The 24,378-nt window shown below is 36.0% G+C and overlaps 1 long non-coding RNA gene across 1 annotated transcript in view; it reads right to left on the bottom strand.

Annotated features, from left to right (window-relative positions):
• LOC109028286 (uncharacterized) overlaps nucleotides 1-16,614 on the bottom strand; it is a 28,767-nt gene extending 12,153 nt beyond the window's left edge. The window contains exons 1-3 of the long non-coding RNA XR_010130424.1: nucleotides 16,529-16,614; nucleotides 15,104-15,185; nucleotides 4,707-4,772 (exon numbers count right to left, since the gene is read on the bottom strand). This is a non-coding gene — a long non-coding RNA (uncharacterized lncRNA). The remainder of the gene's footprint in view (nucleotides 1-4,706; nucleotides 4,773-15,103; nucleotides 15,186-16,528) is intronic.
• Nucleotides 16,615-24,378: the final 7,764 nt, after the last annotated feature.

Genomic DNA, 24,378 nt, shown 5'->3' on the forward strand with positions numbered 1-24,378 from the left:
AATTCGTGATAGGTACTGGCCATACAGCTGTGAACAAAACAAACCCTCCTCTGTAGAACAGGAAAATAATACAGTAACAAATATGTATGCTACATAACAGTACCTTAGAAAGCTTTGGAATAAGAAAATAAGATAAAGTGGTCAGGAAAAGCATCTCTTATTTACATTTGCAGAAGCTCCTGAAGGAAGTGAGAGAACATGTAATATGACTGCCTGGGAAACCAAGTTCTAGGCAGTGGGAACAGCTTCTAGAAAAGCCTGAGGCCTTTAGCTATTAGATAAGAAAAAAGCATTGTTTTGGATTTGTTTCTCATTTTCCTCTTATCAACAAGATCATTCCTCTATCTTGACTTCTCTTTGTATATATATATACATATATACTTCTCTGTGTGTATATATATATATACACACACACACGCATACGTGCATATATATAGTACATGCTTTATAGTTGAGAAACTTTCCTACCGTACATTTTACTCTACAAAACTTCTGTTTCTCCTTATCTCTCCTTTTCTCATTCATCAAGGGGAGGAGCTCTGCTAAGCCATTTTCCTATAGTTCTGACCTCAAATAATCATAGAAAATTTGTTCAGAATTAATAAGATTGGTAAGTTATTCCAAAATCAATTTTGTGGTTGTTGTTCTAGAGACAGAGTCTCATTCTGTCACCTCAGGCTGGAAGGCAGTGGTGCAATCAGCCCGCTTCAGCCTCAAACCTCTGGGCTTCAGAGGTCCAGATTCTCTGGCCTCAGCCTCCTAAGTAGCTGCGGCTACAGGTGCACACCACCATACCCAGGTCATGTTTTATTTTTTGCAGAGACGATGCCTGGCTATGTTGCTCAAGCTGGTCTTGAACTCCTAGTCTCAAGGCAATCCTCCCACCTCAGCTCCCCCAAACATTACAGATGTGAGCCACTGTGCCAAGACTACTGTTGTTTTTTAAATATAATGCTTTGTAGGAAGCGACTCTCTTTCCCTCTTTTCCTGACTCTGTCCATTAAATAGGAGTTTTAGTCAGTCATCTAAGAAATGTGAGGGAGAGGCTGGGCGCGGTGGCTCATGCCTGTAATCCCAGCACTTTGAGAGGCCGAGGTGGGCGGATCACGAGGTCAGGAAATCGAAACCATCCTGGCTAACACGGTGAAAACCCATCTCTACTAAAAATACAAAAAATTAGCTGGGTGTGGTGGCGGATGTCTGTAGTCCCAGCTACTGGGGAGGCTGAGGCAGGAAAATGGCGTGAACCCGGGAGGCGGAGAGAAAAAAAAAAAAAGAAATGTGAGGGAGAGAGCTTCTGAATTTTTCAATCCATACTTTCTTTTCTTTACAGAAGATGTGATCTGTGATAAATAACTGGGTAAGAATGGGAAAAACAGTTCTGAATGGGGAGAAGCCAACCTGTCCCCATACCCCTCGTCTTCTTTCTTATTCCTTTGTATGGCTTGCCACAGTTCAAAAACAATCTCTCTGTTCCTGCTGCTTCTGTGATATTAGGAGATAAGTTAGTCCAGCTCTGCCATTGCCTAGTGTGTGACCAGGGATTAGTGCATGAGACAGTTGAGGGAAAAGAAAATAAATAGACAATTTATGTAACAAGCCTAAGGTGTGTATTCCAGCTGTGATTTGCCAACAATTAAACTTATATGTTTGTTGTCATGAAGTTTCTATGTTCATTTTTGGTGAGTTCAGAACTTAGAAAACATTGTAATGAATCATTTCCACAAACCAAACAATTTTGTGTGCATTTTATAATTCTGTTTTTAGTGATGCATATTGCTTAAGACAGTATAGTACATAGTATTGTTGCAAGTAGTAGTAGTAGCAGCAGTAATAGATGTCATTGATAAAGTCATTGTGACTAGTACTTGTCAAGCTAAAAGAAGAAATTGAGGCAAAATTCATAAAAATAGAAAGTTTATTTGGGCCAAATTTGAGGACTGAGTAACACTGGGAGCATGGATGCAAGTTGAGTATTTAAAGGAGAAAGAAAGAGGCAGTTCCTAAGTTGTGTACCAGTAATTTATACTAATATTAAAACAACATAACCTATTGATTGGTTATACATTGTTCCCTGTATCACACATTCCAGGAACATGAAGATAATGGGTGTGGCAGCTAGTCAAGAAACTACAGAGAAGAAAAGAACAAAATGCTTTTAAACTATTGCCCTGGGGCATGGGTGCCAGGGTGGGAGAACAGAAGGGTGGAAGTTTACGTGACTGAAGTTTTCTCATACTCTAATCTCTCTGGACCTGATAAATTTTGCTTACTTCACGTAGCTCAGACTGCTCTACTTTTCTTGTCTCATACTTTATAAGCTTTTTGTTTTCCAAGAAAAAATTCACATGTTGAAGCCCTAACCCTCCAATGTGATGGGCCCTTTGGGAGGTAATTAGCTTTAGATAAGGTTATGAGAGTGGGCCCACGTGATGGCAAGTACCCTTATAGAAAGAGATACCATAGAGATTGCTGTCTCTCTTTCTCTCTCTCTCAGCCATATGAGAATACAGGGAGAAGGTGGCCATATGCAAGCCACAAAGAGAGCCCTCACTAGGATACCACTGTGCTGGCACCCTAAACTCAGACTTCCAACCTCCAGAACTGTGAGAAAATAAACTTCAACAGTGGATGGTATTTTGCTGTGGCAGTTCAAGCAGATTAATTCAGGATGTTTGAGTAATGGCCTTTCCAGTGCCTCTCACTTTAATGTATTAAGTAGTTTAGCATAACGTTCAAATTCTGGTCTTAAATAAGGTATTGAAATGCAAAGATTCATTTTTATATAATTTAACAATTAGTGCTTTTCATTAATAATTTTTAAATAATATGTATAGATACCCTTATTAAATACACCTTGGATTAATTTATCTATAGTAATTTGAAGTGTTAAAAGTCAGTGTTTAAGATAGCAAAATAATTTTGATCGTTTCACCTTTTTTCTCTCATGTACTTTGAGATTATATTTAATGTGATCCATTCTACAAGTTAAAAGTTTTTCTTCCAAATCCTACTTTAATATTCAGCAAATACTTTTTATAAACTCTTAAGATTATTCTTAGTATATGTACTCATGTACAAATATTTATTTTATGACTAAAACTTCAAAATCTTAATGCTGATATTCCCAATCAAATGAAACATTTATTTGAAAACAAAAATTTGCTTTATTGCAGCTCTGGTTATTAGTACTTCTGTAGTTTGTTGCTACTTTCACATAAATAGAACACCATTTATCAAATATTATTTTAAGTGAAGTAATTTAAAAATGACATCAAATTGTTACACTAGATTGGACAATCTTGACTTACTTTGTAGTATAAAAGAATCACTTTACTTTGTTGAACTTTTTAAAAAATGAATGAATTATTGCAGTATTGCCTTATAATATTTAAAAAAATTATTTTATAGTCATTTTAAAAACACTTCTACCGAATTATATATTCATTTAAATTTGACATCCCATTCTTAGCATTTATAATAATGCTATTATTAATAGTTTGTTAAAAGTTGCTTATTCAAGTTGAATCATTTTCTTTTTATTCTTATTTTTTTAATCACTCTCTTTTAGATGTGTCTCATCCATTTCATGAATAGAGTTTTGCTTTGTTAACCCATTTGAAGTTATTTTAATAACTGCATTTATACCATTTAAATTTATTGATATGAAAATCAGTTTGGTCTTCTATTATGTTATTTTTTTCCATTTAAAATTTTTGCTTTGGATTTCTCTCTGTGCTCACTGCAGCTTCAAACTCCTGAGGTTTTACTTTTCATATTTAAAGTAAGTTATTCTAATATTTAAGAAGTTTATGAACAATGATATACTTTAGTGCTTACCTTTATAATTATATATTCATAAAATATCTGTAATTCCTCTATTTCATACAGGCTATATATTTTACTATGCTTCCTTCTATCTTCCCACTGCCCTACCACTTTTTAATTGTATGAGATTTATCTTTGGCTATCAAATGTCTTTCTAATATACAGTTATTGTTGAGGCAGATTGATTTCCAATTACCCCAATTCTTTACTTCTCCCTGTATCTATGCCCCTTGACTATATACCTTTGCAGTTCCCTTTGAGGCATAGTCCATTTCCCTGCCTCTTTATTCTGAATTTGTCCATGTGACATATTTGTGAGCACAACTGCAATGCTCTGTAGGAATTTCATCAAATAATAATAATGATTTATAGAGTTTGGAAAAAATCATTAAATATCAGGCCCGATTTCAAATCACATAATCTCATTTTCCATTAATATATAAACAGTTTTATTCTCTATTTTCAGTCCACTAGAAGTTATGTCTTAAATGCTTAGTGATAAAAAGAAGTATAACATGTGCTCATTTCCTTCAAATAATTTATAATCTCATATGTAAGAACCAGAAACAGAAATACAATATAGAGTACAGAAAGAGAAATTTTCACCTTTTCGTTTCAGCTCCATGGTCATTACTGGTGCTGAGAATTGTATATAACTAGTGTTTTTAAAAATTATCTTTATAGATAATGAAACTGAGACTAAGGGACATTAATCTTCCACATTGTGCAATACTTACACAGTGGAGTAGGAATTTAAACCTATAATATCTAAATGAAAAAATAAAAGTGTATTACTATTCTCCAGAGAAACAAAAGCATTGTATGTATGTGTATATATATACACGCTCAAACCCAAAGGTCATCTGCTGCAATATTACCTCTTGCTTGGGAGGAGGCCAGTCTTTTGTTTTATTCAGGCCTTCAATTGATTGCATGAGGTCTACCTACATTGTGGAAAGCAATCCACTATACTCAAATCCCACTGATTTCAATGTGAATCTCATTCAAAAACACCCTCACAGAACTGTCTAGAATGTTTGACCACATCACTGGGCACCATGCCCAGCCAAGTTGACACATAAAATTAGCCATTACAATATGCCTGCTTTCCACTACACATACTGACGCCTTAGGACACATATGATTATGTAATATGATTATTTCATGTTACCAGGGACTTACAGTTATGGGTTACATTATGGGTTGATGCATTTAGTGAAGGAATTATTGATTTGTGCAATGTTCAAGTTTTTAACTAAGTGGAAAAATAAAAATTCATATCTTACCTGTCTCTGAGAGTAAATCTCATTCACTTAGCCAAAAGGATACATTTTTCTCTCAACGTGACACTTCCCGAAGTTCACTTCTGTACTTAGTAAAGTGAAATTTGCCCCATCCTTGTAAATAGCAAAGAGAGATTCAGTCTACTAGAATGCAAACTATTTTGTCTAACCCTTTGTTGCAGAGGCAGAGTTTTGAGGACATGTGGAAATGGGAAGTTGAGACACTTGGAAACTTGCAATTCTTGGTGAGCCCTCTGTCATCAGGCCTGGATACAGAGTCAAAAGATATAGGAAATGTTGTATAGTATAAAAATATCCCACATTTCTGTCCTCCAAATAGCACAGGCTTCTAATAATTAATAATTAAAGTAATAATTCCTCTCCCATCCGACACTAAGAATAATCGAATGGCAAACAGCATTGTAAAATTTTATTGCCAGAGTATTATTGAAAATCTAGTGAATATATTCTCAGGATTTGCAGTTTTAACACAGTGCTTTCAAAAGACACCCTAGACCTAAGATTTTTGGTTGATAAAGTAACCAAATTATTTCTATTTGTATAATTTTCAAAAAACACATCTGCAGAAAGTATATTCCAATGGATATTAAAAGTCCCTTGTTAGGAGAGAAGCTAAGGAAACCTTGTATTTTAAACAATTTTGCATACGTGTAACTACTGAAGTTGCTGTATAATATAGGAAACAATTTTAAAATGAAAGTAAGATATTAACACATTAAAACTTAGTATAGAGAAATATAGTAATTGCTGATAAAAGGAATGATAAATCATAGATATTAGACCAGAATTGGTTTTACTCACCATCTATTTGTATGTACATTTCAAAGCAATATATATTAAATGTAGCAGATGCTTTTATGAATATTATTTATTTTCCGTACAGAAGTGTAACTGGAATAAAATAATTTTTTAAATGCCACAACTGATTATTTTTAGTTATGAGATAATGCTCTATAATTTAAATAGCCAAGAGCATGATTTCTTATTACCTAGCACATTAATTCAAAGTTGTGGGGTGAAATTCCATTAAGGTGAGACAAAGTCATATTCATCTATTCAAGTTGCAGTATGACTAATTCACTTTGTTCTGTTGTCTAAAATAAAAATACACTAATTGTGCAAAAATTAGGGTGTGTTGAGTTACAGCTGTGTGTTGTTTGGCCTAAATGAAGCTGTGTGTGATCAAGAATCTTTATGCAGTACCTGCCTACTCATTTGTAAACCTCAAGAAATCTAAACATCTTTAACACTACATTTAACATTTATGAAGAAAATCTATCATTATGCTCACTGGATATATTTACACATTTATGACTTTTTATCACAACCTGGCCTTTGATGTGTGGCAATCTCTGTATCTGTCCTTTAATTACCTCCCTTGCCTTTTTCTCACATTAGATATTCCCAACTTTGATGCCTAAGTACAATTCACCCACCCATCATTCATTCTTAGAAATGTAAATGCTTCATAAAAGCAATGCCATTTCTCGCCTTACACATTTTAGAAAAAATAATTGAGGCCATAGGCTTCAAACAGTTTTCCCTGTCCTTTCTGATGGCAAGCCAATAGACTATTTCTCCATGCTGAGAGTATGAATGGACCATAGTAATAGTATCCCATTCCATTGGCACTAATCTCTGACTCTTCAGGCCACCCTCTAGCCCTCTGCAAAATCCTTATCCAAAGAGTCACTCACATGTGTTCTCAGAACTGCTCAGTCAGGTACCATATGGCATCTGTCAGATATCGCCTTTGTTACCTATGCTAGGAAGTGTCTGCCCACCAGGCAGCTCTGCTCTCCTGGGCACCAGTGCCACAGCCACTTGTGTACTGCTGCGTTGGCCAAGTGTCAACATGATGGCTGAGTGCTTCTGTTCCTTTCATTGAGTGCCACCATGCTGCCAAGCCCTGCTGACATCACGTGCCAGGCACAACAGCAGACCATCTGGCACTATGACTTCTGCCATCTCTTTCTAGGAGCTGCTGGAAAAGAGGGCACAGAATTTAAACCTATCAAGTGGCCCGTGATAACATGGGGTAGAATAAACCCTACTTCTTCTCTTAGTATTATACTCTAACAGAGGGGACCTTAAGTGTCCTCCTGTTTTCTCTGAGATTTTCCTGAAATTTGTTCATTTCTTACTCAAAGTCCTGTTTTTACATAGGACCTAGATATGAATTCATGAGAACTTAGAGATGATCATATTTGACTGACAAAACTGACAAAAATGATTTGATCCATGAAGTGTCATGTTAAAAGAATGAATACATTCATTAATTGCTTGTTTTGCCTCAGACTTCCTCAGGCAGACCCTAAGACAAGGATTTGCAAGCAAATACTTTATTAAGTGTTCCCAGGAGAAAACAGTAAGGGAGTGCAAAAAGCAGAACCAGGAAAAGGAAGAGGTCAAACAAGGGTGCAATTTTAGGTAAAATCCTGGCTCCAGTCTGATGCCATGGGGAGCTCTGTTGTGCAAACTATACCTCAGAGTTTCTTCTGTGAGGAGGTGGGATTTCTATTTTTTAATGTTTATTTTTTTAAATGACAAAAATTATATATTTATCGTATACAACATAATGTTTTGCTATATGGAGACATTGTGGAGTGGCTAAATCAAGCTAGTTCACATATGCATTACCTCACACTTTCCATTGGTCATTGGCTATGACTGACCTGAGGTGGGGAAAATCAAACATCAAGCACTTTCTACTGTCTGAGCAGGCAACGGTGGCTCAAGTAGCCTGGGGCATTTGTTTGAAGGCAGTCACAGATGCTAGTTATTAGAAGCAAAAGCACATACATGGCAAGGGAGGGATGCATAGAAAAAGTGGAAGGGGTCCCAGGAGATCTTGGCAGGATACTGATAGGGTCCACTGCACTCATTTACTAGTGGTGGCTTGCTTCGTTTCTCAATATGAGAATAAAACAATCCTGAAGCCAGCAGAGCCAAAATAAGCCACAATGCTTCTAGAATTATATGTTCATTTTAGTTCAAGGCGACTTTTTTTTTAAACTACAGCAAAAGGATTTTCTCATATTTATTTCATAGAATCATATATTTTTGAAACAGAAGGGAACTTACTGACTATGCACAGCCTCCCAACAACTTGAATTCTACCCTGTCCCCCAGCCTCACAACTGTCTAGAAGAGTGTCACCTTTCAGATGTTGAACAACTTGTTAATAGAGCAGCTATAATAGCTGTCTTTCTGTTGCCACTTTTATATTATTTTCACAATAGTTATTTAACTTGCAAAATATTTCAAAATACAGAAAGAATAAAAAATAACAGGTACCCATGTTCTCATCAATCATTTAAATAGATATTATTTGACCAAAAATTGGCTGAGGGATCTTTTTTCTGATACAAAAGAGAACATGTTATAAATTCACATAAAGTGTCATCCTTCACCTTCACCAATACTTTCAGTAATAACTTCTCCTACAAAATGAATCACTCTCTGAAAAGGGCATGTTATTATTCTTTAGCTTTTTTTTTTTTGTAATGTTGCTACATTTCTTTGTAGAAAAATACGTGAATATTATCACACTTTAACTTTTTAAAAAGATTTATTATTTTGATACTCATACATCTAATTTATTCATCTGAGTAGCCTTAGAATGTTTTATTACATTTCCTGAGTGAAGGACACAGTAAGGCTGTGTTCCTGTTTTAGTATTAATAAAAACAGTGCCAATTAGATTTTATGCCTATTTTATATTCGAGCAGTTTTTTTTCTATAGGAAATGTGGTATTGCTGGGTTGTAGTATACATGCATCTTCAACTTTTTTTTTTTTTTTTTGAGACAGAGTTTTGCTCTTCTTGCCCAGGCTGGAGTACAATGGCACAATCTTGGCTGACTGCAACCTCTGCCTCCCAGGCTCAAGTGATTCTCCTTTCTCACCCTCCCGAGTAGCTGGGACTACAGGCATGCACCACCACGCCTGGCTATTTTTTGTATTTTTAGTAATGACAGGGTTTCACCATGCTGACCAGGCTGATCTCGAACTCCTGACCTTAGATGATCCACCCACCTCAGCCTCCCAAAGTTCTGGGATTACAGGCATGAGCCACTGCATCCAGCCACATCTTTGACTTTTTAAGTTTTACTCTTTAGAAATAATACTTTAAATGAATTTCTTGTTTACAAAAATAATTTATAAATTATCTAAAAAAAGTCATAATATTTATTTTAAAATAATTTATTACTTAATGTTCCTGAAACATCATCTTTAAGATAATGGGAAATTATGATTTGGGTTAAGTGTGCTTATTTATTTGATTGCTTTTTATTTATTTGATTGCTTTTTATTTAACTGAATCAAAATTTCATTTGCTGTGAATTATTATGATAGCATTAAGGATATGGATGCCTAATATTAAAATTGTGTTAGCTGTGGACTTGGAAAGTGCAAAAACCTTTCAAATTTGCTCCAATTTTTCACTCATAGGGTATCTCCTAAATCAGATTGGTTTTTTTATGACTAGCCATATGTAGGTTCTATTTTCTTTTCCTTTCCCACTAAATAAATTTTGGACATGTGTTAAGTCTATCTCTAGAAATGTGTTCATATACAGCCCTCCAACTCTCACGTCTATGCCTAAAAGTGCTGTGCTTGGAAACTGATAGAAAGGTATGCTTTTAGCTCTATCTCAAATTTATTTCTCATGCATATCTGTCTTTTAAAGCACAAACTCTTTATGCATATAAGTAAATGCTGACAATGCCAAAAGCTATCCAATACAACATAAAAGAGTTAAGGTTTCCAGTTCTCTTGATATTTTCTCCAAGGCTGTCCTCTTTGAGATGGGTATGGTGTTGTGTTGAGAGGGGTATGATATTAGTGAAAAGGGACTTGCTTTGCTATCTAAATGTAAAACTAGTTCTATTTTATAAACCATCCTCTTCTGAATCAGGTTTGCACTGGAATGCTGTCTGAATTCCAGGGCAAGGAGGTCTTCATGTAGCCAGTAAAAATCTCAAAATATTTTGTCACTTTGTGGTCTTTGTCTTAACCTTAATTATCTTAGAATTTTAGAGTCCATGATGACATGAGGGAATGAGTATTGAGATGAAACATGAAAGGATTATAGGTAAAAAAAAATTCATTGAAGGATTAAAAATAAAAGCCAATTCATGTAATATTCAAGGTACTTTCATATAAAAATTTATTAAATGATAAACCCCAATTCTAAATGGTTAGTAGATAATTATTATTCCCATTTTACAGATGAGAAGGCTGAGGCTCATAGAAAATAGATCATTTGTCTAAGACTACAGAGTTTGGTTGGAGGTTTTCTGATTCATGCTAGTACTTATTGCTCAGTATAGTCTGATGGCATTTAAGTTTTGAGAATTATATTACAACAAACCTTGGGGACATCAGTTCAAAATATTAATAAGATCTTCAGTTTTCTCTCCAACCACTCAGAGTACATCAGCAACCTTGACCCAGGTAGGCGATTCCAATGGAGCTCTTCAATTTCAGCACATTTCTTGTTTTCTGACCTACATAAGCAAATTGTGTTGCTGGCACAGGAATTAAAAGCAGCCACATTGTAGCCTCTCTAGAAACAATGTAGTATAGGATTTCAGAGCATAAACTAGGCTCAGGATTCAGTTGCCTGGGTTCAAATCTGAACTCTGTGGTTTATTGTTATTATTTATCATATGACTATGGAACAAGTATTTAACTTCGATTTCCTCTTCTGTAAAGTGGAGATAATAGCACCCACCTCACAGAATTGTTGTGATGAAGAAATGAATCATAGAGTGCCAGAGAAGCATGCCTGCCATACCGTATGTATTATATACTTGTGTGATGTTCTTATTATTATTATAGTAAGGGAATACTGTAATTAGATAGTACATATTCTGGCATAGGTTCTCTAAGAGCTTGTCTGGACCGTCCAGTCTGTGCACCAGGATCCTGTCTATAAAATGGCTGCCAAGCCTTCCCCAAAAGCTTCTTCATTGACTCAACAACAAGAATCCAGAATGACAGTTATGACACAAATATGTGAACTAAACAGAGCTTTCCAAACAGTTACCCCAAGCTAAAGAACGTATCGGGTCAACACAAATAGCACTCAGGAATAAAAGCAATGTGATTCTGATATTAGGGACAAGGTGAGACAACAAGACGGGGCAACTATAATGTCTACCTGTTACTTGCCATTTCACTGGGAAGCATGAATGAAAATAAATAATAGCAGTCCAAGGGAATGCATGGATTTTTTTTCATGTATCATTTAATAATGAAGACAATAATAATAACACACTTCTGGTCATGTATTCCAGCAAAATTTCCTTTCTTTACATTCAAGCCTCTGTACCCACTTCCTCATTTCCTATTCACTATCCAATCCCCTGCTGTTTGATTTATTTCTTCATGGTTCCTTTCCTGTCATAAGCAGCCTAAGTGTCCATCAACTGATGAATGGATAAAGAAAATGTGATACCTATACACAATGGAGTACTATTCAGCCATAAAAAGAATGAGATGCAGTCATTTGTAACAACATGGATGGAACTGGTGGAGATCATTATGTGAAATGAAGTAAGCCAGGCACAGAAAGGCCCAGATCACATGTTCTCACTTATTTGTGGGTTCTAAAAGTCAAAACAATTGATCTTATGGACATAGAGAATAGAAGGATGGTTATCAGAGTCTGGGAAGGGTAGTGGAGGGCTGGGGGAGGTGGGGATGCTTAACAGGTCCGAAAAAATAAAAAACAAGAATGAATGAATAAGACCTATTACTTGATAGCACAATAGGGTAACTATAGTCAATACTAACTCAGTTGTACATTTTAAAATAACTTGAGGAGTGTAATTGGATTGCTTGTAACTCAAAAGATAAATGCTTGAAGGTATGGATACCCCATTTGCCATGATGAGCTTATTTCACATTGCGTGCCTGTATCAAAACATCTCAGGTACCCCATAAATACATACACATACTGTGCACCTACAACAATTTTTGAAAATTAAAAATATGAAAACAAAAAGTCTCTAGGAGTATCAACAATAACATTGCAATAACTGATCACATGGGTGACTGATTTTAGTTGTAACAATGAACGAAGTCATCACAATTTTAAAACATTGAGCCATTTTTGTGGGTTTTTAGTGGCATTAAACTTATTGCTGGTCATTCTCCTTGGTAGGGCTTCCTGGCCACCCCTTTTGACTTAGTTTAGATTTAGTCTTAATCTGTCTAACAAAGTAAAGTGTTGTTCAGTGACCCAATCTTATTTTTATTATTCTTTCACTTATCATTGTATCTTCAGTGACTTCTGCCTCCCTGGTTTAGCTATTGTTTATATGCTGATAACTTTGAAACAGATGTCTTCAGTTTTGATTCCCCTGATGGGAGGGGGATCAATGTGAGCTTTTCCATCAAAGACAAGCTGAGTGTTACAAATGTTGGGATGCCCTTAAAAATATAACTTAAGAAATAATTATCCTAATTTGCCTTTGTATTTTTCACAGTGGAATGCATGGTACTTCTAATGTTAAGAACTTACAAGGCACTAAATACATATTAAATAAATGAAATTAATTGTGTAAATTCTTAAAGAATGAAGAAGCAGCTGCTCACTGTGCCTGTCTAAATTATTAAATATAAATTTCTTAATATAAAGTTTAAACTTTGAGAAAAATATCTCCTCATAAATTGAAAAACTTTCATCATTGTTTATAAAATGCAGCCACAGAGTTCTGTGCTTCCCTGAAGAACACACCATGTGTTCCCAACAACTTCTCAGAAGTAAAATTCATTAACCAGCTGTTCTGTGGTTTATGTAAATTACTTTTCCTGGAAGAACTCAAAACTGTAACCAATCAATCACTCAAAAGATCAGTTAGTGCAGTTAAGTCGATAATGCTCCCAGTAAAGTCAACATTCCATATATCTGTTTTTTGTTACTGATCTGTGATCCTGGAAACAATTTCATGTTTGTTGTGCCTCATTCTTTCTAATTTTAAAATAAGGCCATAATGGATATTTCAAAAATTATATAAGATAAAATATTCTAAGAAAAAGATAAATTACATTGATAATTAAATAAATTACATAATTTAGGGTGTTTTGGCCATAAATTACAACCTCATGGGATTCCAAGTAATCAAAACATTATTCGAGAGACAATAATATCTTAGGTGAGTTTTTGAACTCCACCCCCCCGAATTTCATAACAATAAGTCCATGAAATAGGTATTATTATCTCTGTTTTAGAAATGAAGAAACTGAAGAAGGGGGTTGAGAAGAATGATTAGAGCAGAAAGAGAGTGTGTGGGCAGTGGTGCTAGTAGAAAAAGAGGGGAGAAATAAAATATAATGGATTCAGAGAAATTGGAGGAATAAAGAGCTTCTTGAAAGAAGGAGTGTTTAATAAAGTCAAATATTAAAGAAAATTATGTAAGATAAGATAGAGAATTAACTCTTACTTTTGAGTATTAGAGGATTCTGGTAAATTTGGTAACACTCACTTTAGTGGGAACGTGGAGGAGGAAACCAGAGTTCTAGAAGCAGAGGAATAGTGGGAGGTGAGGAAGCTGGTTAGCAAATATGCTCCATCTGGGGAAACCATGCAAAGGTAAGACACGAGGCTGAAAAACTGTATGAGGGATGCAACTTCTCAAGAAAGTTTTTATTATGGTTCTTATTATTTTTCTTTTTTGTTAGTTTTACTAGTGACATTGCTCTGGGACATTTATGTGATTACAAGCAGGAACCAGAGATGGGGAGAGCCAAAAAAAAAAAAAAAAAAAGTAGTAAATAGGTTTGATGATGGAGAAGGTCCCTAAGTTGGTAGGAAATTATTGAATCCCAAGCCCAGGTGAGAGACTTCAATTTCAATCAGGAGTAACAAGCAAAGCATAAAATGTCAGGGGCAGATAGAGATGAACATAAACCAAATAGATTTGGGGTAGACTGGGAAGCTGACTTAGGGAGAAAACAGAAGGCCCAGTCCCCTGGGACCCTATTTCCTTGGGGCTCAGAGTCTGATGTGTCTGATCATACTTTCATTAAACTTCAACAAATGAGGATATTAGGGACTCTACGACAGGATATTTTAGATAATCAGAAAGAATTCTGAGCCAGTTAGGTGGAGACATGCCAAACAAGCCATGGAGGAAAGGGTTAACTTAGCAGGCCTAGGTTGCTGAAACACTGTGCATTCCAAAAAAAAAAAAGCCCTGTCTTTAGGACTGGCTTCTGGGAGATAACCTCTGAGCCCTTAGAAAATAAATACTCCCTGCTAAGGATGTTTTTGTATGCCTGAAAAGTGTGACTAGATATGTTTATCCTAATAATATGATTTATGGTGAACACATATTTTTGTTCTGGCTGCTGGGATCTGAGTAGCTGAGGTCAGTTCACATGAGTCTTACGTGCATGTAGACCTCAAGGCTTAGGTGAGCTTCCCTCAACTGGCATCATTTTGGCCATGGTTGTCACGCATCCCTTCTGGGAGAATTGTGTGTCCCTATGTGTCTCCACTGGAAGAACACCTGAAGTTTGCTCCTCCTTTCTCCTGGACTTCACCCCATGTACATTTTCCCTTTGACGATTTTAATTTTTGTTCTGCCATTGTAATAAAAAACAGTTACTATGAGTATAATAGCTATCCCGAGTCCTGTGAGTTCTAGCAAATCCTAGAGCATGAAGGTGGCCTCAGGGACACGCAACTCACATAATAAATGTTAATTATAAATAAATCAACATAATTTACTGTTTTTTAAAAGATGTTTGTTTTTCATGGCTTAGTGAATTGTTTGTTTATTATTCATTTATTGATGAAGTGCCCCCTAAGGTCCAGGCACTATACTAGGTAGAGAACATAGCTTATGAGCCTATGTCTCCACTCATGGAGCTTGGGAGAAGCACAGAGGTAACAAGTTAAGAAAAAAATAAACAACCTCAAATATGGTAAGTGCTAAATAGTAAATACAAACTCACCAACAGACAGACTGAGATGGGGTCACTTTAGATGGTATGGTCTTCATGGAGAGAGAACTTGCTGGACAGAACATGCAAAGATCTGGATGGAAGATCAGCAAATTTAAATGCTCTCAGAGTGAGAATCAGGTTAACATATTTTTTTGAAAAGAGAAAAGACAAATTGACTAGAGAATAAATTAACGAGAGGGTGATTTGTAAGAATGGAAATCATAACTTGGAAAATATTACATATATATAGAGTTGGATTACATATATATTTTTTCCATATATAAAAAGATACTAAAAAATATATACGTAGTCATTTATATATACAAAAATACATGTAGTCATCTATATATAAACATATGTAGTCCAACTATATGTATAAACATATATATAGTCATTTATATATATATAATTGGACTACATATGTTTATACATATAATTGGACTAATATATGTTTTTTTCAGTACCCCTTATTGACATGAGCAATCTCTTTCACTTTAGTATATGGAAATCTTTTACTTTATCTTTATACTCATTGGTATTTTACTGTGGTGTTTTGGTTCAATATAGTAACTATTAATCATTGCTACCATGTTGACCAGAATGCTTTTCTTTGTATTTGAACTAAATAACACAGAGAGTACAATGCATTTGAACATAGTTGTTAGTCTTTATATTTTCTACTGTAAAGATGATTTGAATTTGTAGCATAGTTCTCCATAGAATTATAATAATAATTTTTCAAAATCTCTTTGGTAAACCCTTCCTATTTGATTTAAGACAATTAATGGATATATAAATAGGATATAAGAAATCATCTAAAAGCTTTTCACATTGAATTACTGTCTTGTATAAATACTTCTTGATATAGACACCCATTAATGACATTCCTCTTTCCTCGAGCACCTGTTCCTGGTAAAAACAAGGGCTATATTGATTTGCTGCAATTTATCTTCTCCCAGGATTTTTGTCTTGACAGTGTGAGAAGATTAATTGGAATTAATGGCATTTGCACAGCTAATTAAAGTCACTCTTCCTAAAGTCAAATCAATTCCTTTAATCAGAAGAGTGACAAAGCTTTGCTTACTTGTTATAGTCTGCATGTAAATGTTCCCTGGATAAATCAGAATCTCTGCAAACATTAGGCACTGAATTCAGTAACTACTTGGGTTGGCCGGGACTTTCTCTCACACTTAGTAATTTACAAAATATCATTTATACCACTTATGCATATACTATGCATGTTTTAAATTAAGTGCAATAAAACAATTTACATGTATTATATATGTAAATATATAGTATATCTTTAAAAACACCTACATGTATAAATCCTTAGGATAATTCTTAGCTGAATGTATTAGCCCATTTTCACGCTGCTGATAAAAACATACCCGAAACTGGGTAATTTATAAAGAATAACAGGTTTAATGGACTTACAGTTCCACATGGCTGGGGAGGCCTCACAATCATGGTGGAAGGCAGAGGAGCAGCAAAGTCACCTCTTACGTGGCAGCAGGCAAGAGAGCTTACATAGGGGAACTCCCTGTTATAAAACCATCAGATCTCGTGAGACTTTTTCACTATCACGAGAAGAGCACGGGAAAGACCCGCCCCCCCATGATTCAATTACCTCCCACTGAGTCTCTCCCACAACACGTAGGAATTATGGGAGCTACAATTCAAGATGAGATTTGGGTGGGGACACCCCCAAACCATATCATTAAAGATCACATAATCTAAGAGGAAGTACAGAATTAGTAATTATTGGTCCATTCAGGCATCAAATCTGTATTTAGTTGATATTGTCTGATTTTATCACATTCTGCCAATTCCTTTCTCCACATTGGCTATATATGTATGGAGTAGTTGTTCATTAAAGACTGAATAATTTAGCCAAAACGAATACATATTTCTGAGGGAAAATTTAGGCAGATACATCAAAATTTTGTCTCTGTTGCTGTTCACTGTCAATGCAACAATGGTGTAGCGTTAAATACAGGAGTGGGGCAATGAGAAAGAGGACCTGTGCATTTCCTTCTTCATTATGTTAGAAATAATATGTTCCAGACAAGAAGGGAGAATAGAGAACACATAAAAAATGAAGCAGGATAGTATTTGGGATGAGCTAAAGACAGTTTGTAATATAAGTGACAGTAATATTTGCTCTGTGATTGTGTAAACATCAAACACTTATCAAATGTCCCTGGCTATGTTTTTGTTTTGGATACCTCTTGGGCACAGCTTAACAGTCTCTTGGTCTGTCCACTAAGCCCAGTCATAGCTGTAATGTTCTCAGTGGGCTTCAGCCTTTTTTAGTACTAAGCAGCTGGCCTCAAATATTTATGGAGCCTCTTTTTCTTTCAGAGCTGTCTCTCATTCTGACAATGAACACATGCATTCATGTATGTGCAAACTCAGAATGCAGGGAACTAATGCGTCCTCAACAACCCAAACAATGGGGGTCAGGAAATGATAGATTAATCTGTAACATATTCTATAGGATCCCAAGAAGGGGGACTAATTAGATCAAACACTTTAGTCACAGATACAGCCAGTTCAAGAAAACCTCTGTGAATTGGCTTACCTGCCTTTCTTGCCTTCATCTTTCCAGCTTTTAGTTCTTCACTTTTGCTCTCTGGGACCACTTTTCAATTAACCCAATTAACCTGTATCTCTAAACAGCTTTTTTTTTTTTTTTTTTTTTTGAGACGAATTCTTGCTCTGTTGCTCAGGCTGGAGTGCAATGGTGTAACCCCGGCTCACTGCAACCTCCGCCTCCTGGGTTCAAGTGATTGTTGTGCCTCAGCCTCTTGAGTAGGTGGGATTACAGATACCACCACGCCCAGCTATTTTTTTTTTTTATGTATTTTTAGTAGGGATGGAGTTTTTCCATGTTGGCCAGGCTGGTCTTGAACTCAAGGGATCCACCTGCCTCGGACTCCCAGAGTTCTGGGATTACAGGTGTGGGACACCACACCCAGCCCACAGCCCTTATTTTATACTCTATGCTCAGGGAATACAGGCTGTGATAGTTATGATGTATGCATGTGTTGATGTAACGCTGCAATAAACATAAAATCTCTGTAAAAAATAGTGTGAAGTAAAAGTGTAAGAACTGATCAAGAAAATAATCCAAGATTTTAAAACCACACAGAACCACTACTATAGTTTGAAGTTTGTCCCCCAAATTTTGTGTGCTGAAAATTTATTCCCCAAATTCATATACTGATGGTATGTAGAGGTGGGGCCTTTGAGAGGTAATTAAGATTAGATAAAGTCATCAGGGTGGGGCCCCATGATGGTACTGGTGGCTTGTAGGAAGAGGAAGAAAGACCTGAGCACATACACTCTTGTTCTGTCTTGCCAGATAATGTCTTCTGTCATGTTATACTGCAGCAAGAAGGCTCTTATCACATGCCAATGTCTTCACTCTTGGACTTCTCAGCCACCAGAACCATGAACTAAATAAAGTTTCATTGTTTGTAAATGTCTCCAGTATTTTATCTTAGCAACATAAAATGAACTAAGACAACTGCTTTTTTTTTTTTTTTTGAGGTGAGGAGAGGAGGGGTCATCCCAACATATGGCATATAAAAATAAATAGATTGGCCTTTGAGAATTTATTATTTTTCATGCATTAATTTGGAACAATTCAGTCAATTGATGGTGACAGTACCCTTGGTACATACTTTTGATTGATTAACGATGATGAGAGATGCATTAATTAACTTGGAATCAGGTGATCTCCAGTTATTGAAGCATCACTAATATGTAGATATCATTTTAAAATATGTCTTATGGCATTTCTGAGATTTAAGTTAATTTAATTTCATTACAAAGTGACCTACACATGAAGTAAATATATACAAACTTACAGCTAAGTGTCTAGTATGTAGAAGACATACCTAATAAATGTTTAAGTAAATATTTAAGCCTATGTATTATCAAGTATTCATAATAACTGTATCCTACTGTGTTGTTATCCCAACTGCCTAAGCCCAGTAATTTGTACTCCAACAATCCAGTTAAGTTCACAAAGTTTTGTAGCCCCTTGCTCTGATTTTACCTCTTCTAACTATTTGAAATGAGCAACCAGAGATTTAGAGACTTATTTTCCTCTCATATAAATAATGAGAAGTCTATTGGTTATTAAAGCCCTTACTTTCTAAACCAGGAGTAAGAGAAAAAGTTGCTATTCTTTCTCCCCAAAGAAGCAAATCTAAAAAATAAAATCTAAAATAACAGCCAATGTCAGAAATTTTTAGAAATTAGCACAGAAACATCAATCCTCCTCTGAGTTTATACTTTGAGTTTCAGTATTGCAGATAATTTTTGTAGGTTTGAGCTGTGAGAAGAATATGTCAATGCCAGTTGAGAAAAAAAGTTAAAAACAACAATAAAACTACATGAAAAAATCATCTTGATATACTATATTAATTAAAACAATCAATGAAAGAGAGTAACGACTAGAAATTTTTTGAGAGATTAGTACAGGTGGAGTGCCTAGTAAGGTAGAACTTTAAGTTGTGTCTAACTACTTCCATATATATGAGCTCCTAAATAATTTGTCAAGGCTTCCCAGGGCTGACTTCTGTAGATAATAGAAATTTTCAGATAATGGGAGGGAACATAAGAGTGTCTTGTCTTAGTGATGTAAATAAGTCTCCTCTAAAACTCAAGTTGAAAAGTAATTGCCATTGTAACAGTATTAAGAGATGAGCCCCTTGAGAGGTGATTAGGACATGAGAGCTCTGCCCAAAACTTTCTTTTGCCCCGTTTGTCCTTCTACTGTCTGACCTGTGATGATGCTGCAAGAGGGCCCTTGCAAGATACTGGCACCTTGATCTTGGACCTTCCAGCCTCCTGAACTGTGAAAAGATAAAATTCTACTCTATAAATTATCCAGTCTTAAGAGATTCTGTTAGAGTAGCACAAATGGACTAAGACAAAGGACCTCCTATTTTTTTCCACTGGAAGTCAATAAAGGCTTTCTTCTTAATAATTTACATTTAATACTTAGCTTTGAACATGGCAAATATCATTTTGCTTAAGGATACCAGGGTATTTCTGTTAGAAAATTGGTTGAGAAAACATATCCCTTCTGTATCCAGCTTCAAAGATAGCAAATCTTATTGGGATAAGCATGTGTGATATGCATCAAGACCCATGATTGGAAAGTAAAAATAAAGCCTTTCCAAAACAATTTTCCCTGACTCACTGTGATTTGGGTTCTAGGACCACATTAATAATGAAGGAAAAGGAGAAAAATTTTCAGGTGTCATTAAGAGGTAGATGGTAAAACCTGTTGCAGTATAATTGAATCCTAGAACGTGACTGTGTGAGTGAGTTTAAAGTTAATACCTTATAAGGGAGGACTATGAAGTTAGGAATATATCCATTTTAACTAAATAAAGCTGAGAATGTGTTTCTTCCTTAAAAATAATTATGATCGGGGAGGAATCTGTACTCACGCAAGTGGCAGCATTAGGGGAAGAGAGTTTGTCTAGTCACGTTTTCATCCACAGCCCCCTCCTAACTAGAAAGAATGTTTTCCCAAGGGAGATAGCAAGTTTCCACAGAAATTCCTTCTTCACTGCAGAGTCTGAGAGTGTAGAGTGGTGGAGGTAATAGAGTTGGGTGTGGGTAATGTAACATAATCTTGCAAAGGGTCTTGGACTCCTTTGGTTAAGGACCTTCAATTGAGCATTATACTGAAAGTGATATAAATTTTTTTTGAACAACCTTCTGAAGCCTAAGCAAGAGGGTTTGAATATAATTATGTCCTCCCTCAACACTGCATTGCTAGTTACTAGACACAGTTGCCACTGGATAAGCAATTAGTTGCTGGGAAAAACTGGTTCCTCAGCCTGGAATGACTGGCATGAAAATTCTCAACTGGCTTTAGCATAGCATGATAGGAAAGAGTGAGACAGATATTTCTTCCCCATCCTTTAGTATGAGTCAGCTTGAGCCAGCTTGTATATTTGTGACGAGGGTGAGGATTGTAGTAAGAGTGAGGATTGTAGCAAGAGTGAGGATTAGACCAAAATTGTGGCTAATCTAGGCATGCTAATATAGGCTCTGAATTTTGTGGTATCACCAAACACTTTATTTGCCTTCAGATTATATTGTTACCTGCTCCAGGTGCATATATAAGGCACCTAGAAGAGGCCTGGAACATAGTCATTGCTTACCAATTGTTAGTTGCTGTTGAGGGGTGATCACCATTATTTGATGAATAAAAGTTCTCCTCTGGTTGCGTAGAAATGAACTGAGAGTTGCCAATCCCTCTTCCTCCCACATTTGGGAGAGAAAGCACATGAGCTGAGCTCCTGCAAGATCACCAGGAGTTGGGCAACTGGTGTTTTTCAGCATTCTTCTGGGCATCTGACATTTCTAAACCCAGCGTATTTGATGCTCAAACACAGAATGTTGATATTGGCTTACAAGGCTACCCCTACATGTATTTTATACAGAGAGAACTCAGGAGGATATTTTGTCCTAGAACTTGTTGTATAGTCAGCTATATGTTGCCCAATCATGTCACTTCTCAGAAGAGGTTTGAGGACTCATGCAACATGAATACCTTATATCTATTGATTCCAACTTGTAGCTGGGAAGGTTTGCTAATATTTTCAGCAAGCCCTTTGGTGAATAGTTACCACTTTCATTATTGTAGGACATATCATATGTCTAAAGGGTAATTATTTCAGGAGTAATAATGATTATCAATATTCATATATTTTATTAGCATACATTGATATTTGGTTTCACACTTGAGAAGGAGGTGCCCAGGATGGCAGTTTTAGCTAAATATTGCTAAAGTCTAAGTGGCACAGAGGCTGGACACTTAAATTCTAGCAAGTTTGCATATAAAGCAAGATATTATTTCAAAAAGCACTGGAACAGAAAAAAAAAAACATGATGCTCTCATGAATTAAAAAAATGACTGAGGGCTGACAAAGAGGAAATGGAGAAATTAACTCTGTTCCCAGATTCAAAGGTAATAACCTAAAGGGGAGCAAACTTAAAAGAATGTCTTAAGCCACAATGCAGAAAGCCACATGGCATTATGAGTGTAATTCAACAAATGTGGAATGAATGCTTGTGAACGTGGAAAATATTAAAGTATCAATCAGACGCATCACACTGCCTGACTATAAAAATATTCTAAGGTTATCATAACCAAAACATAACCTGTCTCTCTCACCATTACAAGAATCAACTCAAGATGATTAAAGACTTAAACATAAGGCCCAAAACTGTAATACTACTTGAAGAAAATACAGGGGAAACATTTCAGGATATTGGTCTAGGCAAGACTTTATGGCTATGACCTCAAAAACAGGCAACAAAAACAAAACAAAAATAGACAAAATAAAACTACAGTAAACTAAAAATCTTCACAGCAAAGAAAACAATAAAGAGACAACTTGTTGATTGGGAGAAAATATCTACAAAGTATTCATCTGACAAGGGACTAATATCCAGAATATACAAGAAACTGCAATGACTGAACAGCTCATCATCACTGGTCATCAGAGAAATGCAAATCAAAACCACAATGAGATACCATCTCACGCCAGTTAGAATGCAATCATCAAAAAGGAAACAACAGGTGCTGAAGAGGATGTGGAGAAATAGGAACGCTTTTACACTGTTGGTAGGAGTGTAAATTAGTTCAACCTTTGTGGAAGACAGTGTGGCAATTCTTCAAGGACCTAGAACTAGAAATACCATTTGACCCAGCATACTGGGTATATACGTAAAGGTTTATATATCATTCTATTATAAAGACACATGCACACGTATGTTTATTGTGGCACTATTCACAATAGCAAAGACTTGGAACCAACCCAAATGTCCATCAATGATAGACTGGAAAAAGAAAATGTGTGATACATACACCATAGAATACTATGCCATAAAAAAGGATGAGTTCATGCCCTTTGCAGGGACACGGATGAAGCTGGAAACCATCATTCTCAGCAAACTAACACAAGAACAGAAAACAAATACCACATGTTCTCACTCATAAGTGGGAGTTGAACAACGAGAACACATGGACACGAAGGGAACATCACACACTGGGGCCTGTTTGGGGGTGGGGGGCTAGGGGAGGGATAGTAGGTGATGAGTTGATGGGTGCAGCAAACCACTATGGCATGTGTATAACTATGTAACAAAACTGCACATTCTGCACATGTACCACAGAACTTAAAGTATAATTTAAAAAAAGAAGAAAGAAAGAAAGAAAAAGAAAACAAATTATCCTGACCACAAGGGGGCTGGGTGAGGTGGCTCACATCTGAAATCCCAGCAATTTGGGAGGCCGAGGCAGGCAGATCACTTGAGGTCAGGAGTTCGAGACCAGCCTGGCCAACATGGTGAAACCTTGTCTCTACTAAAAATACAAAAACTAGCCAGGCAATTTGGCATGTGTCTGTAATCCCAGCTACTTGGGAGGCTGAGGCAGGAGAATTGCTTGAACTGGGAGTGGAGGTTGCAGTGAGCCGAGATCATGCCACTGCACTCCAGCCTGAGCAACAGAGCAAGACTCCATCTCAAAAAAAAAAAAAAAAAGAGAAAGAAAGAAAGAAAATGGGCAAAGGACATGAATAGACATTTCTTGGAAAAAGGCATGCAAATGGCCAACAGATATATAAAAATATCTTCAGCATCACTAATCATCAGGCAAATGTGAATCAAAACCACAATAAGATATCATCACACCCAGTTAGCATGGCTATTGTTAAAAGGATAAAAAATAACATATGCTGATGAGGATGTGGAGCTTCTACACCATTAGTGGCAATGTAAATTGTATAGACATCATGAAAAACATGATGATGATTTCTCCCAAAACTAAAAATAGAACTAACATACATTCCAGTAATCCCACTGCTAGATATTTATCCAAAGGAAAAGAATTCAGTATATCAAAAGGATACCCGCACCCTCATGTTTACTGTAGCACTATTCACAACAGCAAATATATGGAATCAACTTGTGTCCATCAACAGATGAATGAATACAGAAAATGTTGTATGTATACACAATGGAATACAACTTGACCATAAAAAAGAATGAAATCATGTCATTTACAGCAACATGAATGGAACTGGAGGTCATTAAGTAAAATAAGCCAGGCACAGAAAGACAAACATCACATGTACTTAGATGTATGAGCTAAAAATGTTGATCTCATGTAGGACGATGGATACCAGAGGCTCAAAATGCTGTGTAGGTGGGGGTGGGAGGATGAAGAGAGGTTAATTAATAGGTAC

Source organism: Gorilla gorilla, chromosome 13 (assembly GCF_029281585.2).
Source record: "Gorilla gorilla gorilla isolate KB3781 chromosome 13, NHGRI_mGorGor1-v2.1_pri, whole genome shotgun sequence".
NCBI classification, from domain to species: domain Eukaryota; kingdom Metazoa; phylum Chordata; class Mammalia; order Primates; family Hominidae; genus Gorilla; species Gorilla gorilla.